Source organism: Halichoerus grypus, chromosome 4 (genome assembly GCF_964656455.1).
Source record: "Halichoerus grypus chromosome 4, mHalGry1.hap1.1, whole genome shotgun sequence".
Classification (NCBI taxonomy): domain Eukaryota; kingdom Metazoa; phylum Chordata; class Mammalia; order Carnivora; family Phocidae; genus Halichoerus; species Halichoerus grypus.
The window spans coordinates 2,259,375-2,272,460 of NC_135715.1; the positions used below are offsets into that span (position 1 = coordinate 2,259,375).

General features: G+C 48.9%; 1 protein-coding gene across 8 annotated transcripts in view; it reads right to left on the reverse strand.

The window, feature by feature from the left end:
- ARHGEF7 (Rho guanine nucleotide exchange factor 7) overlaps positions 1–13,086 on the reverse strand; it is a 130,425-nt gene that overhangs the window by 107,500 nt on the left and 9,839 nt on the right. The gene's annotated exons all lie outside the window — the stretch shown is intronic.

Here is a 13,086-nt window from a genome sequence, read left to right on the forward strand (position 1 = left end):
AATACTGTACCTCAAACAACACACCTGTTTGGAAACAGTAACGTAAAAGAGTCAAAACTCTATAGTAAGTACTGCCTGACCCTGTAACATACATGCTGACCTTGGACAAGTCACTTGACCCGTCTGGGTTTATACCCTTATCCCCAATTTAAGGCTCAGCCTCTCTCACAGAGCTGTTGGGCAGATAATAAACTAATTCAACAATACTGGACCTTGTCTCTATGCCAGACCATGTGATAAGCACTATGACTGCAAAGAAGACAGACAAGGGCCTTGCCCTCCATGAGGCAGGGAAGAATCGCACACAGCATGGCAAGTGGACCATGGAAGCACAGAGAAAAGAAGCATAAATACTGTGCACATGAGGGAGGGCCGGAGGCCTAACCAACAAAAAGGACATCAGAGTTGGAGCTGAAAGGGTGGAGGCAGATGGAACTGCATTTTCAAAGCTGTGACATTTGAGAAGCCAATGGTGTTTTTTGAGGATGGTGAGTAATCAAGGGCCACTGAGGTCATGGGTGAGACTGCAGGGGAGAACTAAATCAGAGATGATGCAAAAGAAGACAGTCCGCAGTCCCCCTGCACACCTCAGCAAAGAAGCTATATGAGCAATAGTGAGCACATGAACAAGTCATCAGGTGAATGCAAATTAAAACCGCAGGTAATGCTACGCACCCACCAGAATGGATAATATGGGAAAGGCAGACGCTGTCAAGTGTCAACAAGGATGGAAAGCTGTCGGCGCCCAATACTTGACTGGTGGGAGTGTGAAAGCACACACGTGGAAAACTGGCAGTCTCTCGAGAAGTGAAAGTTACCTAAGCCCCAGCAATTCCTCCCCTAGGCATTTACCCGAGAAAGATGAAAACATGTCCACAAAAAGCTGTGTACAAGAATGTGCACAGGGGCACCCGGGTGGCTCAGTCGGTTAGGCATCCAACTCTTGTTTTCGGCTCAAAGCATGATCTCAGGGTTCTGAGATTGAGCCCCATGTTGGGCTCTGCCCTGGGTGTGGAGCCGGCTTAAAATTCTCTCTCTCCCTCTGCCTCCCCCCCAAAAAAGAATGTGCACAGCATCTTTACATAAAATCACCAACGCCTCCACAACCCAAAGGCAAGTGCACCTCTGCTCTCTCCAGTGGCCACTTTCCAGTGACCAACAACAGCCCAGAAATCCTGTCCCAAATTTCCCACAGTAATTAACTCCAGGCTTTTCCATCAAGAACTCTAATCAGTCAAAAGCATGGACACAGTCCCAAAACCACTGTGATTTTCCTTGGGAATAAGCTTTTGTCTCAATTTGATAAAGGATGTGTCAGGAGTTCGGACAATTTGCAATAAACTAAATCCCAGCAATGTTACGGTCATACTTCAGGGACCTCCACAGCTGTCCATTTCCTCCCTCTCAACTCTTCTCTACCACCCACTCCAAGTTAGGAACAACCAGCTAGCCACCCTCGGTCCGAGCAGAGTGCCAACTGAGGCAGCTAGCTGCCTTCGCCAAAAGTGTTTAGAGAGTCTGAGTTTACAAAACTTCGCGGGAAAGAACAGGCACTTCCAGCAACGCAGCTAATTCAAGCAGGTTCCATGCACGCAACAACTGAGACCAAGAGCATGGAAAACTGCCACAGGGCAGGCTATTTGGGAAACACGTAACTGCCCATGGTCGTCGTTGCCAGAGATTCTGACTGAGTAGGTTTGAAGTAAAGTCCAGAATTGGGGGCAGGGGTCTCTGGAATTCCCCATTTGACTGATTTTTCAGCCAAGTCTGGAAAGCGGATATCCTACAACTCAGTGTTTTTCAAACATCACACGAGCACCAGAACACCTAGGGTAACATTACTACGCCCTGCCGGAGTTTCGTCCCTAGGTCTGCAGTGGGACCCACGCCTGTGGACTGGTGACGTCTCAGGAGCTGAAGGTACCAGGACCATGCTCAGAGAACTAGTGGCAGATGCCAGCTGAACTATCAATCGAGAAATGTTGTTTCTCCCCCACTGAGAGATCGAATTCCAAACCACAGAACAGAAGTCTCTGGGTCTCTGCCGTCAACAACCTCATCAGCACAGCTACTAAGAGCTACGCTTCCTCTGAACATCTGGGCTTCGGTACGCAGCCCCTGCCCCGTAGCCAGCCTTGCTTGTGCACACCTTATCTCCCCTGTTAGGAGCTTCCTGAGTGCAGGGCCCCATGGGCATCTTCCATTACCCAGTCGGCATACCGCCCGCTTAGGTCACTGAGCTCACTGATCTGGGACCTTAGCACAGAAAGGCTCCGAGAACACTGGAGGCAGTTCTGTTCTTCACCGACGAAACAGGGACTGCAGAGACGTGACCTGCCCAGATGCCTGCAACCTGCGTACGGCCCCAGCCTGCTCCAGGAGGCAGACCTCTGAGAACTGCAGCTACCATGCTCCCCTGCTCCCCCTTCTCGGGGGTTCAGCCAGTCGGAAGCCCGAGCAGGAACCAGGTGTCACAGTGATGTGCTGGAGCTGCTCCCGAAAACTGACCACGTGCTCCCCACCCCGGCTCTGGGTTCAGAAACACCACCTGGGTAGCTGGAACCGGCCGTGGTGCAAGTACTTACACCACAGAAATGGGCAGACGCTACAAACCAGGGCTCCTGACCACAGGGAGTCCACGGTTCCGCCTTTACCAACAGCCCGCTGGCTGTGCTCGTGACCGCAGACCACAGCTCCTGGCGGGAGCTCCCGTAACCCGCTTCCCCCGCTGTCTCCTCCAGGCCTAGGGGAGCTCCTGGCTGCCTGGCGTGCCCCGCTTCTCTTGCTGGCTGTCCTCGCCCCTGCCCACACCCTGCCAATACCCTCTGCAGTAAACTCTTGAGCCACCTGTGCCCAGTGTGCCGTCTGTTTGCTGCTGGGACCCTAACCCAGTGAACTTCCTGGAGGTACGGTTAAAGATAGGACGCGTGTAGCTGCAGCAGATCGGAAACCGTTGAGAGAAAGGACGGAGTCAATGACAGCGACTGTATTTCCACAAACACAGCCCCACCCACCAGATCCTTTCAAAAGGTGGCCGCTTTGATTACTGACCGCTTACGACCTCCTAGTTCTTCTAAGTAGGGAAAAGGAACACGGGGAACGTACACGTAACATGCTACCTTTAGTGTAAAAAAAAAAAAAAAAAAGAAGGCAAGGAAAAAAATACATGGGTGCTTAGAAAAGCATGAAATTTCTCTGGAAGCACATGCCAGACCCCTTTAACAGGGGTTGCCTCCAGCAAAAGGAATGGGGGCCTGGAGGGCAGGGGAAGAAGGGAAACTTTTCACTTTATACTTTTTTGTGCCCTGTGAATTTTATACCACATAAGTATTATTAATAGATACATTTTCTAAAAGAAGAGGAAGAAAAACACTCCAATCTAGTGTTCTCCTCAGGTCAAGATGCCTTCCCCATTATAAAACAGTCCTCGGAGAGCCCAGCTGCCAGTGGGTTGGGGTCCTTGTAGAAGCCCCCCTCACGCACACCCCATGCGGAGATGCAATGCTATGGTTAAAATCCTAAGGCCACCTTAATTAGCACTTCACGGGTCCTCTAATTCTAATTACCTGGTAGCCTCCATTTTATTATAATTAGACTGCAGCTGTCTCCTGACCAGGGATTACGCTCTTCTGCAGCACTCTGTGCTCATTCTACTGCGAATAATGTTCAGCGGAGTGAAAATATAGGTCGGTAGAGCTCGCTTGGCAGTCTACTGGGCATCTCTTCCTCCAAACCCACTGGAAAACAAAGAACCATCCAGAAGAAATTAAGGACATGGTTGCCAAATACCCAATAAGTAAATTATCTCCCAAAAATGTATAGCCTAGGGTTAGAAGTAGCTTACTGAAAGAAAAAATTAAGCCTTTAATAAAGTATATTTTGCTTTTGCTCTCCTTCTTCAACATATCCCAAAGCCCAATTCTTGTACAGATGCTACAATTATCTGGGAAAAAATAAAATATGCTCCATTAGTATGGAACCAGCCAAAATAAAATGCAAAAACAAATATGAATGTACAAAATCTCCAGTTTGCAAACTAAATTCATATATCCAAGACATGTGGAATGTCAAGGAGAGGACCAGCAAGACTGCAAGGCTTAAATTATACTCATGTGTCCCCTGAGGCTTGCTTCCCACAAACTCCAGAAGCACATTTTTAGACCTCAGAGATGGTGGCAACCATCCAAAATTCATGCCAATGCCAAAAACGGATTTCAAAAAAAATGAACATAAAACGTTCATCAGATAACCTAGAACAAATTTCTCCACTGAAGTTGTATTTTCTTCCCTCGATAATGTTAGATCAAAACAGGCGGGTGTGCACTAATTGTCAAGTGAGAGTAATCTGGGAAGCAGCACGTGCTCGGTCTGGCTGCGATTCGGACACCAGGGAAGCAGGGGTGTATGGGATGGGCCGTGGTTATTTCATGTCTCATTACATTCTGGAAGCAGTTGCCATTTTTTTATGCCTTTGAAGGATCTTGAGACAGGAAAACAGAAAAGGACAAATTCAGAAAACAACTCAAGCTGGGCCTTGTCATCAGAGATTTTTCTTATCTCAAGTTTTCAATGGTTCATATGGAAAAATCTTCTTTTTCTCTCATTCTCATGCTTGTGATCTACTGAAAATAACCCATGAATTACGGCACAGCATTTTGCAAATCCAAGCGACTGCTTGCTTTATTCTTCAGTTTCATTTCTATATTGTTCCTGACCCTTTGGCCTCCATTTCTGCTGAACACATTTCAGAATGGCTGGTGATACCTTTAATTGCTGTCCATCAGTGGAAAAGCCTATGGAGGAGGTTTGTGATCTCTGATGGAAAGGTGCTAAATAAATCCAAAGACTTGCTGTATATCCCTATAATATCAGTGCAGCAAGTAGGGCTGAAAACCTGCTAGGACAGGAGGACTCCCGTCCCCCCCACTCCCCGCCCTGAGAGGCCATGCATTCTGCTCTCCACATGGGGCTGCCTCAACCTCAGCCCTACCTTGGACCAAGACACCTCAGGCTAGAACGTCCTCTCCCATTCCTGCAGCCACCAATGGCATTCCACTGCTTAAATCCGTATTCTCAGATGTCTCAGAGGGTTTTTATGTTTGCCCTGCTCTTCCCCATTTGTTTTACCTTAGCTACTCATCCTGGCCTTTTTTTTTTTTTTAAAGATTTTATTTATTTGACAGAGAGAGACACAGTGAGAGAGGGAACACAAGCAGGGGGAGTGGGAGAGGGAGAAGCAGGCTTCCCACCGAGCAGGGAGCCCGATGCGGGGCTCGATCCCAGGACCCTGGGACCATGACCTGAGCTGAAGGCAGACGCTCAATGACTGAGCCACCCAGGCGCCCCTCATCCTGGCTTCTGAAGTAGCCTTCTGAATGCCCCTACCCACACACAGTGCAATCAAAGGGCCGTGGTGGGAGCTACAGAGCAGTGCACTGACCCTTCCCTCTCAGCTAAGGAATCTTTCATTTTTAAACTGCTTGAGAAGCTGCATTTGAGGCAAGTTAAAGCCTCAGAGTCAGAAGACTGGACACTGACCACCTGAGAACACACTCTATTTTAATCCACATGATAGCGTGTGGGAGGTTTGAGGCATGCAGAGAGAGCCGGATGATTTTGGAAACTGGGAAGCTAAAGGAGGCTTCATCAGAGGAAGAAACCTGATTAAAGGGATAGAAAACAGCTGAGGACGTGCACTGGCAAGCGCTTCTCCATAAATAGCAGCTGAGACCCTCCCTAAAGGGAAAGGCCAGGGGAAGGAGAGGACCACAGCCTGGATGCCTGCAGAACTCTGCAGCCTGTTGAGAGTTTCCTGTTAACTGTGAATAATAAAGAGGTGATAAACAGACCGTTAGCTGTCTCCTGAAACTCTTAAGTATCAGAGTATATGGGCCGCAGCTGTGAATAAGATGAGTTGTGTCTGTAGGTGGGAAATACATTTTCAAAAACTCACTTAGAAAAACTGACCTTCATTAATTAAAGATAAAGCTGCGAATATATACTCAGGAACTCTATTTCTTCCATATTACTATAACTGGAATATCTCCCTGCATATTTATAATCTGCCTGTCACATGACTCCTCTGCTCAGAACCCCCAAAATCTCCCAGTTCCCTCAGAGTAAAAGCCAAAGTCCTGTAGGAGAATGGAAGACAGGGCACAGACCAGAAGAAAGTATTTACATAAGATATATACGATCAAGGACTTGTATCCAAAATATACAAAGCACTCCTAAAACTCAACAATAAGAAAACAGACAACCCAACTTAAAAATGGGCAAAAGACCTGAATAGACTCCTCACCAAAGAAGATATACAGATGGCAAGTAAACATATGAAAAGATGCTTCACACCATGTCATCAGGGAACTGCAAATTAAAACAAGGAGAAGCCACTGCACACCTATTAGAATGGCCAGAACCCAACACTGGCAATGCCATTCGCTGGTGAGGATGTGGAGCGACAGGGACCCTCCTTCACTGCTGGTGGGGATGCAAAATGGTGCAGCCACTTTGGACCACAGTTTGGTGGTTTCTTACCAAATTTAACATCTTCTTACCATAAGATCCAGCAATTTTGCTTTTTGGGTGAATCTGCTTCACCCAAGAGCTGAAAACACATCCATGAGAAAACCTGAACACAAATGTCTGCAGCAGTTTATTTGCCAAAACCTGGACATCATCAAGATGACCTTCAGTGGTGGATGCATAAATAGGCTGTGGTGCATCGGACAGTGGGAAACCATTCAGTGATAAAAAAGAAATGATCTGTTAAGCCATAAAAGACACAGAAGGAACTTAAATGCATATTTCAAAGGGAGAGAAGCAAATCTGAAAAGGCTACATCCTGTATGATTGCAACTCTATGGCATTCTAGAAAAGGCAAAACTGCAGAGTAGTAGCCTACCAACAGTAGATCAGTGGTTGCCAGGGGTCGGCAGAATGAACAGAGAGCACAGAGAATTTTCAAGGCAGTGAAGCTACTCTGTATGACACTGTAATGGTGGACATTTGGCCAAACCCACATAGTGCACAACGAAGTGAACCCTGATGTACACTGTGGACTTCAGTTAATAATGTATCAGTATTGTCTCATCCATTGTAGTAAGTACACCACACAAATGCAAAATGTTAATAGGGGAAAGTGGGAGTACATGGGAATTCTCAGTACTTTCTGCTCGGTTTTCCGGAAACCTAAACTGCTCTAGAAAATAAAGCCTCTTAATTTTTTTTAAGCCAAAGTCCTTACGATGGCTGAGCAGGCCCTGCACAATCTGCTCGCTTGTTCCCCCCGTGAACTCATCAGCCAGCTACTCTCCCCTAGCTCACACGGGCCTCTGCTTTTCCCAGACCTTGCCAGGAAGGCTCTTACCTCAAGACCTTTGCACGGGCTATCTCCCTTGCCTGAAACCCCATCTCCCAGACCTTCACATCACTCCTTTGCTCATATTCGTGGAGCCTTTGTTTAAGTGCCACTTCTCAGCAATGTCTGCCCTAACTGCTGGCACTCCCCACCCCCACATCCTGCTACTTCTCTCCAAAGCACTTATCATGGTCTAACAGGCTATGTGATCTACTTGTGCACTCAGTACTTCCATGGAACATTACCTGCGCTCGGAATGAGACGCTCCATATGCAGAGTATTCCGTCTGTCTGGATAAAATGTCAACACCTGGCAGAGCCAAGCATTCAATATACTATCTGTTCAGTAAAAGTGAGGTTGAGCAACGCTGACTGAGCACTTAGGACACAAAAGTAGTATCATTGGTCAAATGTGAGAATCAAATATCTGAGACAGAAACTATTCTTAAAAAAACACTTGGAAGTATAACCACCGCAGGCAACATGATACAGAGGAATGAAAGCCAGTCTTGGGTTTTACTGTGAGTCTCAACCTTAACCCTTTCTGTCAGGACCGACAGGTGCATCAAACCACCGCCGGCTCAGCCCGGGGCCAGCTGCCGGCCCCCTCTCTCCAGGGCTGCCCACATTCAGCATCCTGTGTGTTATCAGGGCATCAGTTAGCCGGGAGCTGCCGAGAGCCGCTCTCTGGTTTCAGCTCTCCTCTCTATCACTAAGGAAAATCGCCAGCTCTTTGTCGGGTTTCCCCCTACCCAGCTGGCCTGCGCCCTCGGGCCTCGCCAGGCTCCCTCCGCCCAGCACTTCATGCGGCTGGGCACAAGCCCCGCGTGTTGTCTAGGCTGCCTTATATTCGTTTCCTAAGTGTCACAAAGGAGCCAGAACAAGCCAATGAAGACCTCGTGGGAGTCTGACATTTCAGGGAGGTGGGGAAGAGGCGCACACGGAAGGAGGCGGAGGAGAGGGACAGGAATGAAGGCGGGCGGCTGCAGCTGTGACAGTTCTGCCCGTGTGTCTGTGACGCCCCAAGACAGCGGCTCCCTCCGCGGCCCCAGGCACTTTCCCCAGCTCGGGCTCCGCAAACTCCAGGGACAAGGCCTGTTGTCCCCTGCTTCCATCCTCCGTCCTCCACCGAGGAGCCCATCCAGTTAGTTTTTGTTATTCTCGTTTTCATTTCTGTAATTTCCATTTCTTTTTTATAAGTCCTGTTTCTTTGCTGAGATTTCCCATTTTTTCATTTGTTTCAAGAGAATCTGTCATTGCCGTTTGAAGCCTTTTTAGGATGGCTGCTTGAAAACGTTTGTCCACAATTCCAACGTCCTTTGCCGAAGGAGAAATGGCCGCTGAAGGTCACCTCAGCAATGGCTTCCCGTGACCAGCCTTGGGGTGGGGGAGGCTGTCAGAAACTGTCACTGTTTTCTCCATATTCAGTAACAAAATGATTGACTGGCTCCTTAATTGAAAAGCATAAATTGGAACAAAATCAAGGCACGTGTTCTCGGTATCAGCTGAAGGCCAGCGTGAGCAGCACAGATCCCTCCAGACCTTCAGAGAACAAGGGGTCCCAGTTTAAGGACCACAGGCCCACCACCCCTTAGAAGCAGCCTCATGAGTCACATGAAGCCCTCACTGAAGAATGGCGCTGCCCAGCTACGTTTTGATGGGGCATGCCAGACTCCTGCCGGAGGCCATTCCCAAACCCCACAACCCAACAACACGGGGCCTTCCTTTTCCCTTTACAGCCTGTGTTGCAGAGAAGCCCAACCTGAAGTCTCTCCGTAGGCTTCAGTGACTTGCGTCCTGTTTAGCCACAGCTCCTCCCAGCCCTAACTCGAAGATTTCAAGGATGTCTCCCTAAGTGCCTGAATTTAAGCAACGCACTCATCAGATCTCATACAGACCTGCTGAGCTTGCTCTCTTCAGATTGTTTCTCTTGTTTATACAAGAATGTTCTAGATGCACAGAAACAGGTGAGGAATCCCATTTTTGAGATAAATTCCAACTGCCCCTTCCAACGCAAGGCAGAATTTCTTTCCAGCCTCTCTACCCCCACATTTCAAAAGCCCATAGGGAAGCAGCGTGGGGTCTGTTCGGTCTTGAACTAACAGGCACTAGTTAGGAAGCTTTCCAAGCGTGAGGGGGCAGCCACGTAGGCAAGCAGCCAGTGCTCACCTGTGGAAAAGCCCCCAGGTGATCACACCTCGGTCTCCTGCCTTCTTAAAGGGCCGTGCATACAATCTGGCTGGTCCAGGTTACAGTGTTGCTGGCTGATGAGCTCGGGGGGCTGTCAGTGGTTCTCACACGTGGTCCCCTGGACCGGCAGCATCAGCATGACCTGAGAACCTGTCAGAAACGCAAATTCTCAACACCCACCCAGGCCCACGACATCAGGAACTCCGGGGGGGGAGCCCAGCAATCTATTTTTCACAAGCCGTCCAGTGATTCTGATGAGCCTCAAATGTAAGACCCACGTAGCCACCTAAACCCAAGGCACGAACAACGGGATGCCCCTCATGACCTGGAGACAACCCGAAATGCACATGCTAACATTTTGTACGTGACGGACCACCTCCAGCTGTAAGAGAAGAAAACCAGCCCGACCCAGGAACTGTCAGCCCAGAAGCTCCTCAACGAGCGAGGCTGTGTACGTGCGCACCACACCCCTTCCCTCAACACCCCCACCCCTGCTCCCAAAAACACTCTCCCAACAGCCTCTCAGAGATAAAGGATCAAGGAGAAAAAAATAACTGGTGGGCTTGCTTCTCCCACACATGGAGACAGACCTGAAAAGTGCATGTTTTACTGCTTTGAATTGGAAAATTAGTACCCAAAAGCTAGACGTTGCTTACATTTATTGTGGTTTAGGAACAATATTCCCACTACATAGCATTTATTCACTTTGATCTCTCCTCCTGCATTTATTATGACATGTAACAAATTGTGAGCAGTTTCCAAATGAGAAAGAGAAAGCGAATCCCAGGAGACACATGTATATTCATAACCTTATAACCTAATACAGACAATCCTCAACTAGAACATGAGCATTCTCAAAACTACATATTGACATCCCGAAACTGCCTTAACTACGACAGATCTGGACTTTCAAAGGCCAGCTGCAAAGAGACGTGGCACGGAGCAGGTGTCTTCCAGCAGTTCCTTGTCGAACGGACGGAGACCAGACATTGATACATCTCAGGTAAGACGGAAACCTCCGCCTTGCTCAGCGGCAAGTGCTTGGCCTCCGCTCGCTCGCTGGACTTAAACGAACACCTGGTAAAACACATAGAAAATGAAGGGGGAAATGTGACCGTCGTCTGTCCCTAAAGCTGTGGAAAGGAACACGGTTTTCTAGCATCCTTGTTCAGGCAAAACCAGCTCAAGGTCAACTTCCGTTTACCAGACCTGAAGACAGTGATGAGCACCATGAGGTCCTGCTCTGCCCCCTGAACAGTGGCCGTGAATCCACACACCCAGCACACGAGGGGCTCTGGCCCAGCAGCCGCCCTCGCTGAAGCCGCCCTCGCGGGCTCAGCTCTGCCCCCAACCACCTCTGCCCCCCTCTCTGCCCAGAGCCGTCCCCGCCCTCCCCACTCCACACGGGCGCCCTGGCTCAGTGGCCCATGACCAGGTGCGCACTCGCCTGGGACAGTCCGCGCGTGCCTGCTGCCCGGGGACAAGTGCCCGTGCCCCAGTGCCCATGCCCCACCCTCCCAGCACGCCTCCAGAGCCCTCTGGTTCTCCCTCGCACCCACAGCATACTGGTCATGCTCTTGCCCTGGCTTCCAGTCACCAGGCTCTCTCCGGGCCTCCCCACCTGCTGCCAGGTTCCTCCTTAGCAGCACTGCCCGGGCTGTCCCTGTCCAACTCCCCAAGGCTGGTGCTAGGAAGCTCATCACGGCTACACTTCAGTTCACACCTCTCTCTCTCTCTCTCTCTCTCTCTCTCTCTCTCTGTGACTCCCAGATTTACATTCCAGCCCCGTGTCCTCTCTGAGCTCCAACTCCTCCCATTCACCACTGCATCCATTCCGGACCTGGTACCAAGCCTCACGCGCCCCCCAGGCTGCCTCTCACACCAGAGATACCCCATCTCTTCTGTGTGTAGCCAGTACCCCAAGGGCGGTGGGGCTCAGAGCTGCCATGCCCGCCCTGGGTCCCCTGAACCCCGCTGAAATCCAGCTCCCAAAGGCTTCATAACCACCTCCCTCTCCACAATGGGCCGCATCCAGTCTGTTTCCAGACTCTGCCTATTGTTTTCAAAATCCACAACCAACCGTGTCATTCTTCCCTTTAAAACTCTAAAAAACATCAAAATCTTTAAGATCCTCTGCCCCGGCCAGCACTGTGGCCACCCAGGCCTTTCCCCATTCCTCCCTCTTATAGCCCACTCGTCCATCAGCACTCAAGGACCACTTCCAGAGAAGAGCCTTCCCCAGACATCACCTGTCCCACCTGCCAAGTATAAACCAGGTTCCTCAGCTAAAACCTGTTCCTTACCCCCAGCACATGTACCTCAATTTGTAAAACAAATTCATACGACTTCTTTAATGTTATTCTCTGCACTAGACAGTCTGCAAGTCTATGTTGTGTCATCCCTGAATCTCCAGAGCTCAGCATAATCCGTGTAGTAGATGTCCAATAAGGATTTGATGAGAAAACAAACAAATCCAGGAACAAATGAGCTCTCAGGGAGTAAATCCCTTCCCCCCATAAAATGCAAGTACACTATTTACCTTTATACATTAAAATTCTATACATGTCTTCTGGATTCACAGTCAGGCTCAAAAGGAGGGGACTGCCAGTAGAATGAACTGAAGCTCCGTTACACACAACAGAAACTTAATGACACACGGGGTGAATACGGCCACGTACACTTAGTGAGCTCTAACAGACGTGCTATGAGATATAACTTAGTGTAACAGACACACCGTGCTCATCTGAAGTGTACGATTTGACAAGTTTTGACGTGTACATTGTGAAACCATCACCAGAATCAAGACGAATGTCCCCTCATCCCCAAGGTCTCTTTGTGCCCCTGAAGTGTCCCTAAGCGAGCACTGTAGAGCCCACGGCATTTTCTAGAATTTTATGTACACAGACTCATACAGGGTGTACTTTTTGACCCAGCTTCTCTACCCGGTATAATTTTCATCCCTCTTAGAGTATTCACTTTTATTGCTTAGTATTAGATAGTATGGATACACCACACTTTATCCATTCACCAGGTGAGAAACATCTGGGCTGTGTCCAGTTTGTGGCTATTAAAAATAAAATTGCAAAAAATAAATTAAAAAAACAAAGTTGCTATGAACATTGTGCATAAGACTTGGTACAGGCATATTTCCATTTCTTTGAGTCAATACTTAGAAATGGAACGCCTAAGGGGCGCCTGGGTGGCTCAGTCAGTTAAGCCTCCAACTCTTGATTTCAGCTCAGGTCGTGATCTCAGGGTCGTGAGATCGGGCCCCACATGGGGCTCCGTGCTCGGTGGGGAGTCTGCCTGAGATTCTCTCCCTCTCCCTCTCCCCCACCCAACTCACGCTCTCTTTCCCTCTCTCTCAAATAAATAAATAAAATCTTAAAAAAAATAAAAAAGAAAGAAATGGAATGGAATGGAATGGCTAAGCCACTTGGTAGATGTATAATAGTGCAAGAAACTGACAAGCTGCTTTCCAGAGCCGTTATAGGGTTTTCTGTTCCCACCGGCAATGGATGGGGGCTCCAGGTCCTC